The following is a 17709-nucleotide window of genomic DNA, read 5'->3' on the forward strand; positions in this document are numbered from 1 at the left end:
GTATCTCCTTCCTGGGCACCAGGATTGTGCTCATCCAGACACATTCTCTGGCACATTCTCATCCTGGCCGGAGACACACTCCTCGTTGCCTCCAGGGGAGCCCACAGGTCTCTTCCAGCGCAGGCTTCCCCGTCTTGGTGCTAGTCCACTTGAGACGGTACAAAAGTTTCTCTGACTCTCAGGAAGCCGAGGCCGGAGAGAAGTACTCTGGCCAGCATCAACGTGAAGACCAGATGCTGTTTGCAGGACAAGCATGGGTGGGTGGGTCGCTGCTCCCACACCTTCCTCATCATCCATGCTCTTCCCGGAGGCTTGGCAGAGAGGCTGCATGCCCCTGGAGTCCGGTGCCACTCTATTCCTCCCGGGGCAATGGCTGCCCCTCCAGGAAAGGGCCCGTTATGTGGAAGGGGGCAGAGTGAACGCAGCGTTCGCTTACTGCTAACTGAGAGCTCCGGGACTCAGGGGACCGGAAGGTTGAGTTGTGTGGATGCCTGTCAGGTTTCAGGTTTGCAGGGCCAGTTCCACCTGGTCTCTATCGCCGGCGCACAGGTTCCTCGAGGTTCCGCATCAGATGCCCCAGACGCACTCTGCTCCTTGTGGGGGGACCGGGCCAGGCGCCAGCCGTGGGGTGGCACCTGATGAGTGGCAACAGTGTGCTGTAACTGGAAACAGTCAGGGGAGATGTGGAAACACAGCGGAGCAGCGTGTGGAGACCGCTGGCCAGGTGACAGTAAAAATGAGAAGGCCAACACCAGGTATTGAGCATGGGTTTGCCAGACACTAGGTGGGGATCTCCATTTACATCATTTTGATCCTTACAGGAAGATCTGAAGAAGAAGAAACTGAGGTTCCATCAGTTCCATATCACAGAAGAAGAAACTGAGGTTCTGAGAGGTTAGGAAACTTGCCCAAAGTCACGTATCTAGGAAGATCTGTTGGACATAAAATCTCATGTTCTTTTTTCTATATCATTTGGCCTAAAAGAAAAATGAAATCCTCTCTGAAATGAACTTACAAAATTTAATTGGTAAGGCTTAAAATTAACTTTTTTGAATATTGAATAAAAAGTTGACAGCTTTGGTCAATCGACACACACAATTTCCTTCTCATGATAAAGTGGTTAAAGAATAAATGTCAGTGAGGACTGTGGAAGTGGGATGAAGACCGTTTGAAAATGCTTTCTGGAGAATTCAGACAAAAGAGGCAGAGGTGTGGGGAAGTGGAAGAAATGCAGCATGAAAATAGGGTTTTGGCCACATACAGTTGGGTAGGTTATGCACTGCCCAAGCAAGACCTGGGGCTTCCATTTAACACTGCTACACCTTGGAGTCATGTAATCAACAGTCTGTGGGGACATGCAATGTACACTTAGGGGACCTCTTTCCACTCTGACGTAGACTCTCTGTTGGCCCAGCTGCAGACATCCATAATGTATGAGCCTAGCCTGGGCGTTGCCCCACTAAATGAAGACCGTCGCCCAGGGAACCCAGCAGCTCGGATCCCATCCTGCTGTGGGTTTTCCATGGTAAAGAATGGAGACTTTAGTTTGAAATTCTGTTTTTAAACTTGCACCACACAGCAGTTTTGTGGGGTGGACGTACAGGAAAGCATCCTAGTGGTTAGTGATTGCCTTCCGTGGGTTGTTAACACAGAAAGAGGAGACACAGATGCTGCCTTTAAAATACTTTTTGAGTTTTTTCCTTGATAAATATATATTCGTCGGTTACGTGCTGCTCTGTCTTTTTAAGTATTATCCATGTAAAACCACAGAGTACATTCTCACATTTATTGAGTGTTTGGTTGCTATTTCAACTGCATAAGGCCAATTCCTACGCCTGTAAGGAGAGGTTTCTTTCCAGTGATGGGTGGGGAAGGTATCACTGTTTTATTTGGAAACACACATTTATTTCTAAATGAGTGAAATAATAATAGAAGGAAAAATATGTTCATCTCTAGGGTGGCGAAGTGATTGAGAAACAATCCTTTTTCTTCCTAAAGTGATGTAAATAAGCCTTTTTTGGGGATTATATATTTAGATAATATGAAATAAGATGTAGTGATGAGATTTTGAAACAGATCTTAAAATAAGGTGAAAATAAACTATTCAGGCTATAAATTAAACGATCAATAATGTCCAGGGGGCAGACTGTGAGAAATGCGGCTTCTGTTTTCATAAATTATTTCTCTATCAGTAGAGGAGCTTTCATGAAAAATAAAATGGCCCAGAGCAAAACTAATTACGATATTTACATCTTAGCTTGGAAATTGACTGGATAGTTATTTTTTTATTATTTCTGTCCAGGCCCCTTTAAAGGGAGAAGACATTTAATAACAATGTACTTTGTAGCATTATTTATGGTCATCAATTAAATCTGGCACATCTGAGGTGGCTTTATTTTATAAAGTTGATCTTTGGGAGACGGTTTTTCACAATTTTTCTGTAAACATTCCATTATTCTGAATCTTTTGACTTGGGAATTTTTGTCCTTGGAATTCTAGGTTATTAATTTAATTGATGTAGTCCTCAGGGATCCATTTATCTTATCTCTGTAATCAAATAGCTGGGATTTAAGCAGATGCTAAGCAGAGGGTCCGCCAGGGGTCCAGCTCAGGAAGAGAACCCTTTGTCCCCGTCGCGGTCCTGTGTGCCTGGCTCTGGTGCCGGGCGCGCCTCGCCAGGGCGGCCCCAGGAGCCTTGCATCTCCGACCCACTCGGTTTGTGTTCCTCCGGTGTTTGGAGAGCTAATTGACGCAGCCACCTGGGCTGGGCAGAGGGCAACCCCACCGGGCGTTCTGGGGGCTGTTCAGTGGCGTCCACGTGCGGGAGGCTCCGTCCAGGTCGGGGGCGCCCCGGCCTCGCGCTGCTGAAGCGTGGGCCTCACCCGGGTCTCCCGCGCACCGCGGACCGCGCGTCTCCTGGAGGCGCTGGACAAAGGCGGACCCAGGCGCGGGTCGTTCTCACCATCACCCCGGAGAAGGGGCGGGAGCCTCCGCGATTTGGAACCGCCTCCGGGCGGGCGATTCTTCCCTGGGCTGCCGAGCCCTGCGGGTGTCCGGCCCGTCCATATGGCAAAGCCTGGGTGTCGCTGCCTTCGAGTAGCTGCGAAATGACATTTTCCAAGAACAGCCGTCCCTCATCAGTGTTTGGATGCGCAACACGTAAGGAGACTGGCACAGAAACGCGCCCGTCCTCCGGCGGTCAGTTGTCACCGGCGGCGAGGGCCCCCGGTCCTCTGGGCACCTGCCAGCACCGCCACCGTCAGAGGGCCGACTCGTCGGCCAGGTACCCTGTACCGCGGAGAGCCCCGGAGGTAATAACCGCCCAGAAAAGCGTTTGTCTAGGAGAAAGCAAGTGTGTGTGTGTGGGGGGAATATACTGGGAATAATAATAATAATAATAATAATAATGCAAAAATATTAAAATACAAAAATCTGATGGCTAACGCGATGAGCCCGGCCACAGAGCTCAGGACCGGAGAGGCTGCTCTGCTGTAGGAGGCCCGGGCTCTTTACCTGGTGCTGCTGCTGGACCTTGTCCTCTTCTCAGTATTGTTGCTCTGCCCCTGGGAATCACCTCAGTGTGGGCACCAGAGCTGAGAGAAGATATGTCCCCATGAAGCCTGCAAAGGATCCCGGGCGAGTCCATGCAAGAGCAGAGCTTTGGTTCACTAAAGAACAGCAGGCTGGAGAAGACCTGGCCCCTGGGCTTCCCCGGTGAGGACATTGAGTTCATGAACCCTTCCTGAACCCATTCACCTCCCATCCAGGTTGAAGTATGGCATCAGAGGAGCTGGGGAGGAGGGTCCTGGCTGAGCAGGACCATGGGCTCAGACCTGCATCCCAGAGGTGGTTATGGGGAGTCTTGCCACGCATGGCGCTGGCTGGGCATGAGGAGTTGCAGGGCATCGTCCTGTCTGAGAAGCTCACGTGGTCACTGAGGTGAGTGGCAAAGGAACCCATCGGTGCTGGGCTGTGTGCAGCATGAGGGCATGATGGGACCAAGCCGTGGGTCAGACAGAGATCCAAGAGCACCCGCGTCTCAGCCTCTGTCTTCAAAAAGGAGGCGCGGTGACTCCTTCCCTGTCCATCTGGCCAGTCTTGTGGTGGATCAGGAAATACTATTGGCAAAAGCGCTTGGAGGAGACACGTGAAGAGCTACTGAACTCGACAAGAATGTGGTGGGGATGGGGCATAGTAACTGAGGTCAGATAAGGGAAAGGTCAGGGAGAACCTCAAGTCTAGTTCAACGCTTGTCTCATTTTGAGGGTAAAAGAGCTCACCAGAGGTTTAGATGCTGGGAAAACCACGAATAGTAATTTCATTCATTCATAAATACATGGAAAACAGAATAAAAGGAAAAGGAAGAGTGTAACCTCAGTTCCATGGTGCTGGCAAGCCTGAAGTTTGAAGGGCCACTTTTCAGGGGTAGAGGAGCCAGGTTCTGAGGACCCGACCAGCAGGAGATACATGCTCCTGGAGCGGGGCAGCTCTGCCGGAGCTGGAGATCCCAGGCAGGAACCTGATTTGATTGGCAGCTCATATGTACTGTGAGGTGGGCTGTCGAGGAGAGAAGTGCATAGAGAAAGTACTGAAGGAGGAGGAGCCTTGGTCAATAACTGGACTGCATCAAACAGAAAGGTCGGGCCATGAGACCCAGCAGGAGGGGAACCCACTGCCTGCCCTGCCCATCCACTCCTCTCACCTGAGCTCAGCTCAGTGGTGGTTGTCTAGGTTGTTTTCTTTGGTTTGTAGGGTGACGAATCCCAGTTGCATGCCTTGGACACTCGGTTCACCTTCTGATAACATGCGATGTCTACTGGAACTGTCCAGCCCTTTTCTGACTCTCCACAGGATTGTGAGTTCCTGGAAAGTAGGAGGGTGCCAACCCAGTGCCTGGCCCTCATCAGTGTGCACAGTGTGACAAATGAGGGCATCCCAGCCCAGGGAGAAGAAGGCTAGACCAGTACCCAGGGAAGACTGAGCCTTCCCAGGACACAGGCTTCACGTCCTTGGGTTTCTTCAAGAGGCAGAGTCAGCAGAGCAGGATTGCCGTGGCTCAAGGGAAGGCTCATTTTGGGGAGACAGCTGGGGAAGGAGGTTGGAGAATGGAATAGGCAGGGGTCACTGGCTCCCAGAGTTTGTGGGAACGTACAGGAGAGATGGAGGAGGGGAGAAACAGGTTTTGTCCAGGTTTAATTATTGTTTTGGAGGGAGACCAGGATTCATGAATAAACTCTCGTTGGCTTCTAAGCCAACATAACACCAGACATTCAAACAAGTTTGGTGGTGTGCTGTCCGTGTTGCCTGGAAAAGCCCCTCAGGCAAGAGCAGGAACTGAATGTGGGAGCCCTGTTCCATCACCAGCCGTGGCCTGGACAGACTGCATGGTCTGTCCAGGGTCATTCTAACCTAGAGGGCAACTGCAAGCTTTGATTTATGACCTATGACCTTTGCGTAGGTAGCATGTACCCTGTCACTGGCTCATCTGTCGGATGGAAGGCGAGGACGTTGGGGGCCTGAGAGCTGGGGAGGGGCCAGGCTGTGTGAGGCTGAGCTGGTTCAAGAGTGGAGAGGCTCCCAAGGGACAGCGGGGCTGGGGAAGGGATGCCAGAGCTGGCCCGCGTCCCCGTCTGGGCTCAGAAAGTGCAGCGTTCTCTTGTGGAGATTTTGAGGCTGATCGTTCGCACCACCAAACCTTTCTTGGTATGTTTGTTAAAATGGTCACCCCGGTTTATTCCAGTTGGGATATGTGATTGCCTCAGGCTGCCTGGGTCGCCTTCAGGACCCGGCCGAGGGCCACCTCCTCCTGTGGACTTCCTAACCTGCTCTTAGGTGGCTGCTCCCTCCTCTGCCTTCTCTGAGCTGTGCTGTGTGTGTCCTGTGGTGCTGTCGCTTGTTCTGGACTCCGGGGCACAGGCAGCTAGAGGGAGCTCCCGCGGCCTGGGGCCATGTTTAACACCCTGTGCCCTTGGCCAGAGCAGGCCCCAGCAAGTCTGTGGCAGGGAGAGGACCTACAGAAGGGAGCTGAGGACTGGGGTGGAGGGGAACGGCGGAATCAGCGAGGACACCAGCGGGTGCTGTAGAGCTTTGGAAGGCCAGCCAGAGCCTCCGTGACAAAACCTTACCGTGTGGAAGTGACTGGAAGGAGGCTAGGAAGGAACTCCGAAGGCAGACGCTGCTGCAGAAGGTTCTGGACCACAGGGACTGACGTCCTGCTTTGGAGGGGAGCGGCTTCATCATTCAGACGCTCCTGTGTGTTTGCTTGTTTTTTAGAAATCCTGTTCTTTCTGATGCCTTTTCTTCTCAGCTTTTCTAAAAATGAAAACCATGGTCACGCTCCTGCCTGGCTTCTGCCCCTCAGACACAATAGCCGTCTGTTTCACTAATGGACAGCGTTTCCTTCATTCCCAAGAGTTTGCCTGCTGCCCCGAAATATTAAAACCAGATAAATTGTTTAAAGTTTGGCAATAAAATGTTTCATTGATATGAAAATATAATAATTTACATGATTTGATTAATATGCTGAATGGTTTATTTGAACTATAATGAAACTTAATGATTTTGTGAGCAAATTGAATTACAATTGATATGTTTCCTGTTCCATAAGCTAATGAGTAACTTTACATTTGTAAAGAGTTCTTTAAAAAGTCTTCAAAACCATAAATATAAGGTTTGCACATATTTTATTGCTCTGACTCATTAAATTTCAGCATTTCTTGAAATTTTCAGGAGATTGTCGTCCTAATCAGTGTGACTTGAGAAAGAGGGGCGTGGGATCTGGGTGTGGGTTGGTAAAAGGAGACAGTGGGGGTTTCCTGGCCTTGAGGAGCCGTTTGGGTAGGACAGTCCCCTTCCACAGGAAACTGGGAGAAATCCTGTGACCTAGGAAACTTTCCCTATAGCTGTCTACTTAGAAGCCAGGGGTTTCTGTGTTTGGATGGCATGTAACATATGACTGTCCCAGCCTCCTGTGGCCATTTGGTGCCTGCAAAGCAGGGGTAACAGAAAGACCTCCACCTGGAGGCCCAGGCTGCTTGCCTGCATCGGAAGTGATGCTGAGCAAGTCATTTACCCTTCCAACCTCCTCTTCTCCTCTCCCACACAGAGCAGCTGGTCTTGCCCTGGGCCATCTCAAGTTTAGTCATAAGGGCTGCAGACTTGCAGTGGGACATGAACATCTTCAAACACAAGCTCTTCCCTTCCTGGATCAGAGTCCAGAGGTGAGTAGCTTCGCATTTAAAAGGTCACTGGGGCTTCTCAGCACCTATTCTTCATGGATGGGCATGGCCTCTTCTCAAGAGGGACAGCAGTGGGGGGAGGTGGTTCTAGTTGGGTCCAGGTTCTTGGTGTCCCAAAGAACTGAGCAAGACACACAGAAGCAACAGGCAGATCACAGTTATTGGTAGTGATAGTGAAGGTGAAGGAACACTCTGCTTGGAGGGTTCGCCCCGGGAGCGCAGCTCAAGGCCCATCAGTCGCCTGGGGAGGCTTCTGGCTGAGGGCCTATTCCCCTCCCTCTGGACCTGATTGAAGACCTGGCCCTATTGTTCCCATTGGTTACTTTCTTTTTGCCTCATTAGAACAGTTTCCTTTGATTACTTTCTTTTTGCCTAATTAGAATACAGAACTTGTGGCTGGAGTTGCCATGGTGATAAGCCCTCAGTGGGGGAGTTGCCATGGCAATGGGACTGACTGTCAACAGGGATGTGCTGCTCCATCCTCCGTCTTGTACCCTTTCCTCTTGCACGTTTTTCTTGTACCCTGCCTCCACCATCTTGCTGTCCCCAAACTCCTACCTCAGGGTCTGGGTGAAGCCCGTCCCAGACTTCTGCTCTTTCTTTTCATGGGGCATCTCCCTGGGAAGACACTCTGGGAAATGTTAGTGTAGTGGCCTGGTGGACCACGCACCCTGGGATTTCTCGGGTCTTCTAAAAGTAGCAAAGGGTACTTTGAGAGGGACTAATTTCTGAAAAGCAGGCTAATGACTAATTTAGGGGTGACCTACAATCACAGACTGATAAGGACTGAGTTATCTGGATCATCAGAATATTTTTAATATTTAAAACAAAACCATTTAGCCATATCTGATGTCGACTGTATCCTTCGTGCTTTGTGAAAACGTAATCAGAAGAGACTATCACACTCTGTGCTTTTCAACTGCATTTTTAGAGATTTCCCAGCCCTAAGGCCCCGTCACTGGCTCTCTGTGTGACAGTGCCTCCTATTAAAGAGGGCTGTAGGGTCTTAGGTGTACCCACACCTCACGACAGCACAGCCGGCCAGCGGTGGTGAGGGTGCGGTGTAATACCTGCTCCAGAGAGAAAGCTCCGGAAGGAAGGGGAGAATAGTTCAGCCCTTATAAACGGTTCCTTTCAGATAAGGTTGTTGGCAGCTTGTGTCCTCATACCTAAAAAATATGGAAAATCAGTCTCTAGACAAGTTCGACTTGGAACCCACCTGGTCTTTAATTGTTTGAATTAGATGTGGAGAGGGGTAGTAGGCAGAGAACTCACCCTGGCCCAGGAAAGGGTGCTTCAATTCCTTTGCTAGAATATTGTTTCTTAAGTTTTTCTCTTTGTTTTTGAGACGTATCCCTTTATATTCGTTTGAAAACTGTACACCTTTTCCATAGAGAAATGCAGAGTTCATAGAACCTGGGCTCATTGAAGTCATGTTGGTGATTACTCTTTGCTTAAAGCCAGAACTTCTTGCATTTAGTACTCCTGTGTTTCAAAAGTAATCTGATTTTGTTTTGTTTTCCCACAGGGAACTCTGGAGCTTTGCATTAGGAAGGCAGCTTGTGAGAACACTGGGTCCCTCCCCGCAAGCCGTTTCTGTTAACTCCACATTGGGGCCTCACTGCTTTGTGTTTTTGCCTGGTTTGAACTGAATGCTGGCTCTTGGGTACACATGATTTCCTTCCTTCTCATGAGAAAATAAAGTTATCCATGGAAAGAAATACCTGAGAAGCTTTGGTTGAAGGTCCGCTTGATTTAGACTTTGAGATAATAACCAAGCATGCTCCATAGGAGGTTGGGGTCCACCTGTCGGAAGGAGGTGAAGTCATTGAATAGAGATGGAGGAGTGTGAAATCATACCACTCGTGTGTTCCTGGAAAAGTAGATATTAACCACTCCTTTCCATGTCTGCCAATGAATGGCAAGAGGAGCCATAATGAACAGGACCAGAGAAGGTTTTAGAACCAATCAAAGCATCACAGGCAGGGAGAAGTCTTACTGATGTCTGTGAACAGTATGGACTTCTTCCAGAGTGAGTTAGGATCTCAGGGCCACAGAGACTCGCTCAGCCTCATTGTTTCCAGGTCTGTTCTTGGCATATGTGCGCTCTGCCACAGAGATCTCAGTCTTATGGAAAATGGAAAATTGAGAGTAAATGTCCAGAGTGCAGTAGTGCGCGTGGGTTATTTCATCTCCAAATGTAATTAAGGATGCATTAATATCTTATGACATATGATACCTACTCAGACTCAGACCTGGCAAACTCTAGATATGGAAAACACCGCAGCATGAGGCAGAGAACCAGCATAAGCCCTCAAACCCCTGTGAACCGAGCCACTCTGGTTTAGTGCTCAGGGAAGTGTTCCTGTGCCTGAGAGACCGAAGAAGACAAGATAGAAGAAATGAACTCAGGAGCTTGAAGTCAGCCTTGTCTCGGGGAAAGCAAACTATGAACATAAAAGTAAAATATTAAACGAGTCATTTCTCACCACTTTGCTTAATTCCCGGAACAATGAACAAATGCTAGTGGGTTATTTGTGATTCTTTTTAATTTCTCTGTGAACAAACCCCTTGGGTCTGGATAATTCCCCACCTATGACCTTCAGCTTGGAGTTGAGAACAGGCTCCAGAGGGCCAGGGCAGGCCTGGGGCCTGGCTCTGCTGGCATAGATGCAGGGGTGACCATGCAGAAGCGGGGACGCAGGCTCCATGCTGGCACTAGTGGCGGCAGGAGTGGAGATCCCCGACAGGGTCTTGCGCCCAGCACTGGGGATATCGGCTGTGCTAGTGGCTGGCACTGGGCTCCCGGGCGATACAAGTGGCTGGGGTGGCGTTCCCAGTGTGTGGCCTCAAGCCCTGTTCTTGTCTTTCTAGGACGGGAGGAATTGTGTCTGCCTGCATTAGCTGCTCCTGTCCTTCTCAGATTCCTGTGGTGCACTTCCTACTCAAATCCTGTCTTAAGTCCCCAGTATGTTTATATCCCTGGTGTTGCTGTGACCTGGCTCTGGAGAGGAAACCCTGCCGAGAAGCCGTAAAGCCATGTGTTCCTGCTGCTCAGGACTAGCGTGATTGCCCAGATGCAGAGAGGACCCTGGGAGCACCACACCCCTGAAGGATGCTGGGGATCACACACCTCCCATGGACCCAGATTCTGACGTGCTCATGCTGCATGCCGGCACTGTGTTTCTACTCTGAAGAATATCAGGCAAGGGGCTGGGGCTGGGGCTCAGTGGTAGAGCACTTGCCTATCATGTGTGAGGCACTGGGTTTGATTCTCAGCACCAAATATAAATAAATGAATAAATAAATAAGTGTTCATCAACAATGAAAAAAGTTTTTTAAAATTAAAAAAAGAATATCAGGCAAGGTCAAAAAATCATAATCCTTTGCAAGAAAGATGCGTACCTGACAACTAGAACCAATCGAGGGTAGAGAAGAGTGTGGCAAGACCTTTCCAAATCTGGGGCAGCTTTATAACATCTTTAGCCCCAGTCCATCCCTGGTCAGTTCTGCTGGAATCCCCAGAGCTGGGGCCTCGGCAGAGTATCTGAAAGCTCCCAGCCCCATCCCATCCCCCCAACAGAACTTTGGCCTCCAAGCTGGGGTGTGGTTTCAGTATCAGGTGCACAGAGAGGGATATCGACTGCTCTGTAACGTATATTCCGTGATACGACACTGACCTTGACTCGCGTGTCACATTGCCCTGATATCAGATCCAGTGAAACCAGGCACCATTACTGACAAGTCTCCTTTAATCTCTGCTGCTTTCCAGGTCTCTCTGACCCACTGCGTGGCTTGCTGTGGATGCTTATCTGCGTTAGAAGGATTCAATTCATCTTCAAACTGTTTTCCATGAGATCATTTTCCATATGCATGTGTCTACTTTGCACTTCAAACCTTTTTCTTTAAGCAGTTTAAATAATGTGTTTTACATGGGTGTGTAATTTTTTTTTGAGGCATGAGAGAGGATATTACTGTGTTTAATTAGTGACTTCAACTCATCATGTGAATTATTAGGTAGTCTGAAAAACTTTGCCAGTTACTCTTCTGAAGGGAATTAATATTCAGAATATATGAAGAACTCAAAAACTTAGCCCCTAAAAAGTAAAATAACCCAATAAATAAGAGGGCAAAAGAACTAAACAGAACTAAACATTTCTCAAAAGAAGAAGCACAAATGACCAACAAATATATGAAGAAAGTTTCAACATCCTTAGCATTCCGGGAAATGCAAATGAAAACCACACTGAGATTTCATCTCATTCCAGTCAGAATGGCAACCAGCAAGAATACAAATAACAGTAACTACTGGCAAGGATATGGGGGAAAGGTTCACTCATACATTATTGGTGGGACTGCAATTGTACAATCATTCTGGAAAGCAGCATGGTGATTCTTCAAAAGACCAGGAGTGGAGCTACCATGTTACCCAGCTATCCCAGTCCTTGGTATTTATCAAAAAGAACTAAAATCAGCATACTATAGTGAAGCATGCTTACCAACGTGTATGGCAGCACAATTCACAATAACTGTTGAAAGAGCCGAGGTGCCCGTCAACAAATGAATGGATAAAGAAAATGTGTGCATATACAAATGGAGTTTTATTCAGCCATAAAGAAAAATAAAACTAAGGTATTCGCTGGTAATGGATGAAACTGGAGAACATCATGCTAAGTGAAATAAGCCAGACTCAGAAAGTTAAAGGCAAAATATTTTCTCTCATTTGTGGGAACTGGAGCAAAATAAGGGGGAAAAAGAGGCGGGGGCAGATCCCACAAAAATAGAGGCGAGATCAGTGGACTAGAGGAAGGGGATGGAGCGGGAGGGAGGTGTGGCTAAAGGGAGGCAGTGGAATGGAATCGGCCCACTTATGCTGTATGCGTGTGAACACATCACAGTAACTCCACTTTATGGGCAACTATAATACACCAATTAAAGACAATAAATAAATAGAAGAAGCACCAGTGGACTAGAGGAAGGGGTCAGGGAAAGGAAAATGGGAGGGAAAGGGAAAGTACTGGGGATTGAGAATGAGCAAACTGTTATATGCAGCTATGATCATGTCACAATGAACTTACTATTAAGTGTAACCATAACTCACTAAGGAAAATTCAAAAATGTGTCAGTCTGCCTTTTACAATGATTTACAGTGATGGCTTGAGTTTGTTTTCTACTTCAGCATTTGGGTTTGGATTAAAAATTAAATATGCTTGATCTCTTCTCATTACACCATGTTGCATACATCCAATTAGATTTCATGAATTGGCTTTCTGCCATCATGAATGTTTAAATGTCTTGTGTTCAGACAAAGTCATTATTAACTTCCCACTACTCATATTGCCGATTGTCTTATGACCACATTTAAAACTCTCTTGTGAATTCGCAAGGGAGTTAATTTGGATCATGTGTGTGTGCACGTGTGTGCATGTGTGCATGAGTGCATGTGTGTGCATGTGTTTATGTGTGCATGTACGCATGCGTGTTCATATGTGTTGCATGTACTCCTTGTGTGTGAGTGCATGTTTGTGCACACACATATGTGAGTGTGTGCATGTGCGTGTGTTGCATGTGTGTGGTGCATGTGCTCATGTGCATGTGTGTGCATGTGTATACATACATGCATTTAGGTGTTAGGTTTCAAATGCTGGCTTCTCATCATTGTAAACAGAGTGCAGCTTGAAGGTGAGTATGTTTATGATTTGTCGTCCAATTACAAATGTTAGAAGGATAAGAATGATTTATTTTAAGCTGTAAGTGATAAAATAATGGAAATCTGTTCATATTTACCCTTTAACAAAAATCATAAATTCTGATTCAAATAGTTCATATTCCCTGCATCCATACACAGCACTACAACCTTCAAATAAGATTTGTTTTTCACTTGTAGTAGAGTTTCACAAAACCCATGTGAAGGTGGTCTTATTCTGGTGCAAAAGCCTCGGACACCCCGTTCTCTGCTCCTCACGGTGGACATCCATGGGAATGGCTTTTCTGCTTTGGCCTGAGTGTTTCACTGAGACAGCAGAGTGTAATCCTGGCAGGAACCCTTCAATGATAACAAAGGCCAGAAATGAAAATAGCTCATGTTTTGTGGGAAACAATGGGATGTAAGAGAGTATTCAGTTGGTATGGGTGTGCCTTTTTGATGGAAAAAACCCTCAGTACGTTTAGGCTTGGTTTTAGTCAATGTGTACATTAGTGATGGGTAGGCCCTGTCCTGTAACTAATGAACACTTAATGCACGTCCCGTGCTCACTTGATCCTTGATGTTGCAGTGGGGCGTTCAGACTATATTCTTCTGCATTGCTTCACCTGTGAAGCAGGAGAGCAGGACAGAATGGTGACCTGGGAGCCTCTGGCCACCTGTACCCCTCAACCCTCTTGTCCTTCAAAGTCTTGCACAGAATCAAGCTGTCAATAAGTTCTTGGAAACATGCTGGTGAGGAGGATGTTACCACATTTCACTGATGCTCAGGTGGACTGTTTTCCTTCCATTACCTCTGAAATTAAGGTGACTCTCGTAATTGATGATGTGTGGAAGTCTGGTTGACAATGGATTGATTCCTCTCGTCCTGTCCCTTAGTGCCTTTCACGATAAAGAGCAACTTGGGTTCAGTGAGATGTGGCATCTCATCCCATTTCTGTCCAAAATGAATTTGAAGAAGTTTAGCAAAGTATGCAGAAGAAGGTAAGAGAAATAGATTGATGAGGAAAAGTTAAGGTAAGTTGAATCTCCCCGCTGCCCATGCAGAGTATGAGGTTTGGTCAGTCTGTCACTGTGGGCTCTAAATGTGACTCTGATTTTCTTGATTCCTGAGGCAGAATGAGAAAGAACTCCAACACTTCCTTCCTAGCAAAAGCTTGAAATGGAGTTCTGTGTGCACAATAAGTATGCACCACCCACACTGCTTCCCCTCCTAGGGCTCCTGGGATCTCTGCGTCTCCCTTCTCTCCTTCCCCAAGCCCTGGCAACATATTTTTTCTTCTGTGATTGTTTATCCTGACTGCGCTGTGTCTCCTTTGCCACTAAGTATTAATTTCAGCTTAACAGAAACCCCACCGTCATTGTTGCTCAGTCATGAACCGGCAGTTGGACTTGCATGTACTGCAGGAGCAAGCGAGTCTCTGACTCTGTTTTCTTCTCAGGCTCAAATTGATAAGATTAGACGGGTGCTATTTTAGACCCAGAACTCAAGCAAATGGTTGCTGTTTGGAAATACTTTGAGGTGTTGGATTTGCCGCAGAGATTATCACAGCACCAAGTCTGTTTAAAATTTGTGGTCATTTCAGTTTTTTCTTGCCATTTTGGATTGTATTGATATATATGTCTAGATTCCTGGGTTTATCATCACCTCCACGCTGTCTATTAAGAGGCTGTGGGAGAAGAGTATCCATCTGGGTCAGAGTGACCTTACAGGCCTGCAGTCTGGCTCCATTCTCTGGAGAAGCAATCCTTTTCCTGCTTAGTCGAAGAGAAAATTTCAAACTTCCATTATAAGTCTAATGGAATTAGGAACAAATTTTGTTATTTTGTTTATAGGATTTTTATTTGTACTACAGAATAGTTTTTTTTTTTGAAGTATTGCATTTAAAAACATTTCTATACATCTTTAATCAGTTTCTTTATTTAGCTTGTTGATTAGATTTTCTTTCATTGTAATTAATCAGATGAAACATTTGACACTGAAGTACACTTGACCTTTGTGTAATTATGCTAGTTACAGATTGTGTGTAAGTTAGAACTTCTCGGAAGTTTTGTGGGAAGGCATGGTAGTCTGTGATGTCCAGAAGTATTTAATAAAATCCGATACAAGACTACTAAATATTCAAAAATCACTAACACATTTCTATGGATTTCTTGTACAGTCAGAATGCTATCTGAGTGTGGAAAACTGCTTGATTCATCTTAGAAGGAAAGACCCTGCGGATGCTTTCCTGTAGGACAATTAGTTGCTGACGCAGAAGCAGGTGTCGGTGAAGCGCATGTGTGATTCAGCCGCTGCTGCTGCTGGCAGAGGTTATCGCTGGGTTGTTTTAGCTGAACATGAAATGGGATGTCGTTGGCAATTCCAGGCCAGCAGTCTATGTGGTTCGATAATTACTTTTGCCCCTTTGCTTTTGTGGAGTCATTCATTATGAGACTGGGCTTATCTTGTCGTTCCTCCCTGTCATTAGCAATGTTTTAGTGCATTAGTGACCAAATGCAGGTTTAACGGTCAGGGATTAGAGCAGGCCAGCTGCGCGAGCAGAGTAAGCCGGGTTTGGAACTCTGGGATTGTTCAGTGAGTTTCCGATGCAGTATAATAGCACCTGAATCATGGAAATGGGCTTTCTCTGAAGAGGAAGTGGTGAAAATGGGCAGCTCAGACAGAAAGACAAAGCTAGCTGGGTGCTTAAAAAGTATAAATCACTGAAAGTTTCCAACTTAAAATAAATGGGGGAAACAACTCTGACTTATTTAGAAATTGCAAATCTGAAGAGTCTCATCTTTCATGGGGGAAGACAAGGAAAAAAGAATCTGAAATAAATCAACTCTGATTTGTGATGATTTCATGTGGAATGCCCTCAGTCTGAGCTCAACCATGTTGCACCTGTGATGCTGTTTTTATAAACTCAGTGTCCTAGCCCATGAACACGGACCCTAAGCTCCCTCCAGGGCCCCCACCAGTCCCACGTGCTGAGCAGCGTTTTCTCAGAAGACCTCACTTTCTCTGATGAAGGTCAAAGCAAAGGTGATGTGCTGGGGGTGGATCCCATGTAAGAGAAATGGTTCCACTACAAAAATAAGGGGATGTCCATTACCTTTCAAAATATAAAATTTTTTCCCTAGATAAAAATTGCATTTTCAATCACATACAAATAACATCATTTATTGCATATTGGCTTTAAGTTAGGGAGACTCTTTAACTGAATTATGCACCTTCAGATTTATTTGATTTTAATACTATAAACTGTTTTTGAATTGTGGGTTGGATCAAAAAAAAATACAAAATTAAGTAATTTCTAGGAAGCACCTATCCAAACCCTTTAAAGAGTTACGAAAATGGGAGGCTTTTAGCTTTCAAAAGAAATTATGGGAGAAATAACCAAGATTCAAAAGTTAATAATAGGTTAAGAAACTAAACTACAGCATTCGATGGCAACATTAATAAGAAGCCTAAATTGCAAGGGCATGAAATATGGAGAGTTGGTTATGGGAATGTGAACTTTACTAACCAGCTTAAACAAGATGAAAACATTACCCATTGCAATAAAATCCTAATCTGGTGTTTTGGTTTTTTTTTTTTTTTTTTGTCTGCAATGACATCTATGAAATCAAATGTTTTCAGGTCAGTGGTAAAAAATGGAAGCATTAAATTGGGAGGAAAGAATTGAGTTAGTTCAAATTGAGTCTTGATTAGCTTGAAAAGATACATTAACCCTTATCATCTATCCCCAACTGAGGACTGTGGGTCTTACAGCATGACCGGGGACGTGGGAAGCATTTTAAATTGATGAAGTCATTTCATTCCACTTAGAAGCATATTTCCGACCGGAAAAAAAAAAAAAAAAAGGTGGTTTAGAGTTAAATTTTATGAACTCTTTTTTTTTTTCTTGGTAGGAGAAATAAAACACTTAAATCTTAAACAAAAGAAGTAATGAAATAAGAAACAGTATCTAAACCCTTAGATTTTGTCTTTGTCATTCCCACAAATAACCATGAGGCTCACATAGGAATTTTGACCCTAATGTAATCTAAAAGGGAAAAGAATGGATTCAAATTAGTCTCCTGCTGAAAGCAAGTTGCCCTAGATAAAGACCAAAATCTTGGAGATTTTTATGTGTGTAAAATCCTTAAAGTGAAATCATGTGTTCCATCAAATTAAATGTATGCTATTTTGATCATTTTTCACATTGGCAAATTTACTGAAAGGTTTATCATTAAGTATAATAAATGCAATGAATGTTACATCATTTTTCATAGAGGACATTTCAGAGAAAGTTGAGTCCAAAAAGTATCATAATAAATCATAATGAACAAAAACCACCAAATAAATCGTACACATATTACCTAGTTCCAGACTGATGTGCAAAAAGAAAATTGTAGAGACAGTGCAATTGTACCACGTAAATCACTTGTAAAGAATCAGGCTCACAGCTGGCTGGCTGGACTTGGGCCACACTTTATTATCTGAGGATGTTCTTTCCTTCTTTCCTCAGATTTTGCAAATGCATTACAACATTTCATCTGTCAGTCTTAATACGAACGGCCATTGAAGCCCTGAAATTGCCCATATTCTGTCTTATAAGTGATATCATGGGAGGGGGCAGGAGTCTCCGCCAGAGGCCCCAGGTGTGGAGTGGGAGGGCAGCTCCCCACTAGTGGTGGCCACCTCAAGGAAGGGAAGCACTTCTTGGGAGCCCCACTCAACATACCTTTGGGGGTCAGCTGTTAGTGTGTTTTCTCAGTAAATAAAACGTTATTTAGAGT

General features: G+C 45.8%; 1 long non-coding RNA gene across 1 annotated transcript; it reads left to right on the forward strand.

The window, feature by feature from the left end:
• The first annotated feature begins 7101 nt into the window (after positions 1 to 7101).
• On the forward strand, positions 7102 to 8961 carry LOC306670842. The gene is made up of 2 exons (XR_013766510.1): positions 7102 to 7220; positions 8767 to 8961. It is a non-coding gene; the product is annotated as an uncharacterized lncRNA (long non-coding RNA).
• The last annotated feature ends 8748 nt before the right edge of the window (positions 8962 to 17709 follow it).

The sequence above is a fragment of the Sciurus vulgaris genome (assembly GCF_902686455.1).
Source record: "Sciurus vulgaris genome assembly, chromosome: 10".
NCBI classification, from domain to species: domain Eukaryota; kingdom Metazoa; phylum Chordata; class Mammalia; order Rodentia; family Sciuridae; genus Sciurus; species Sciurus vulgaris.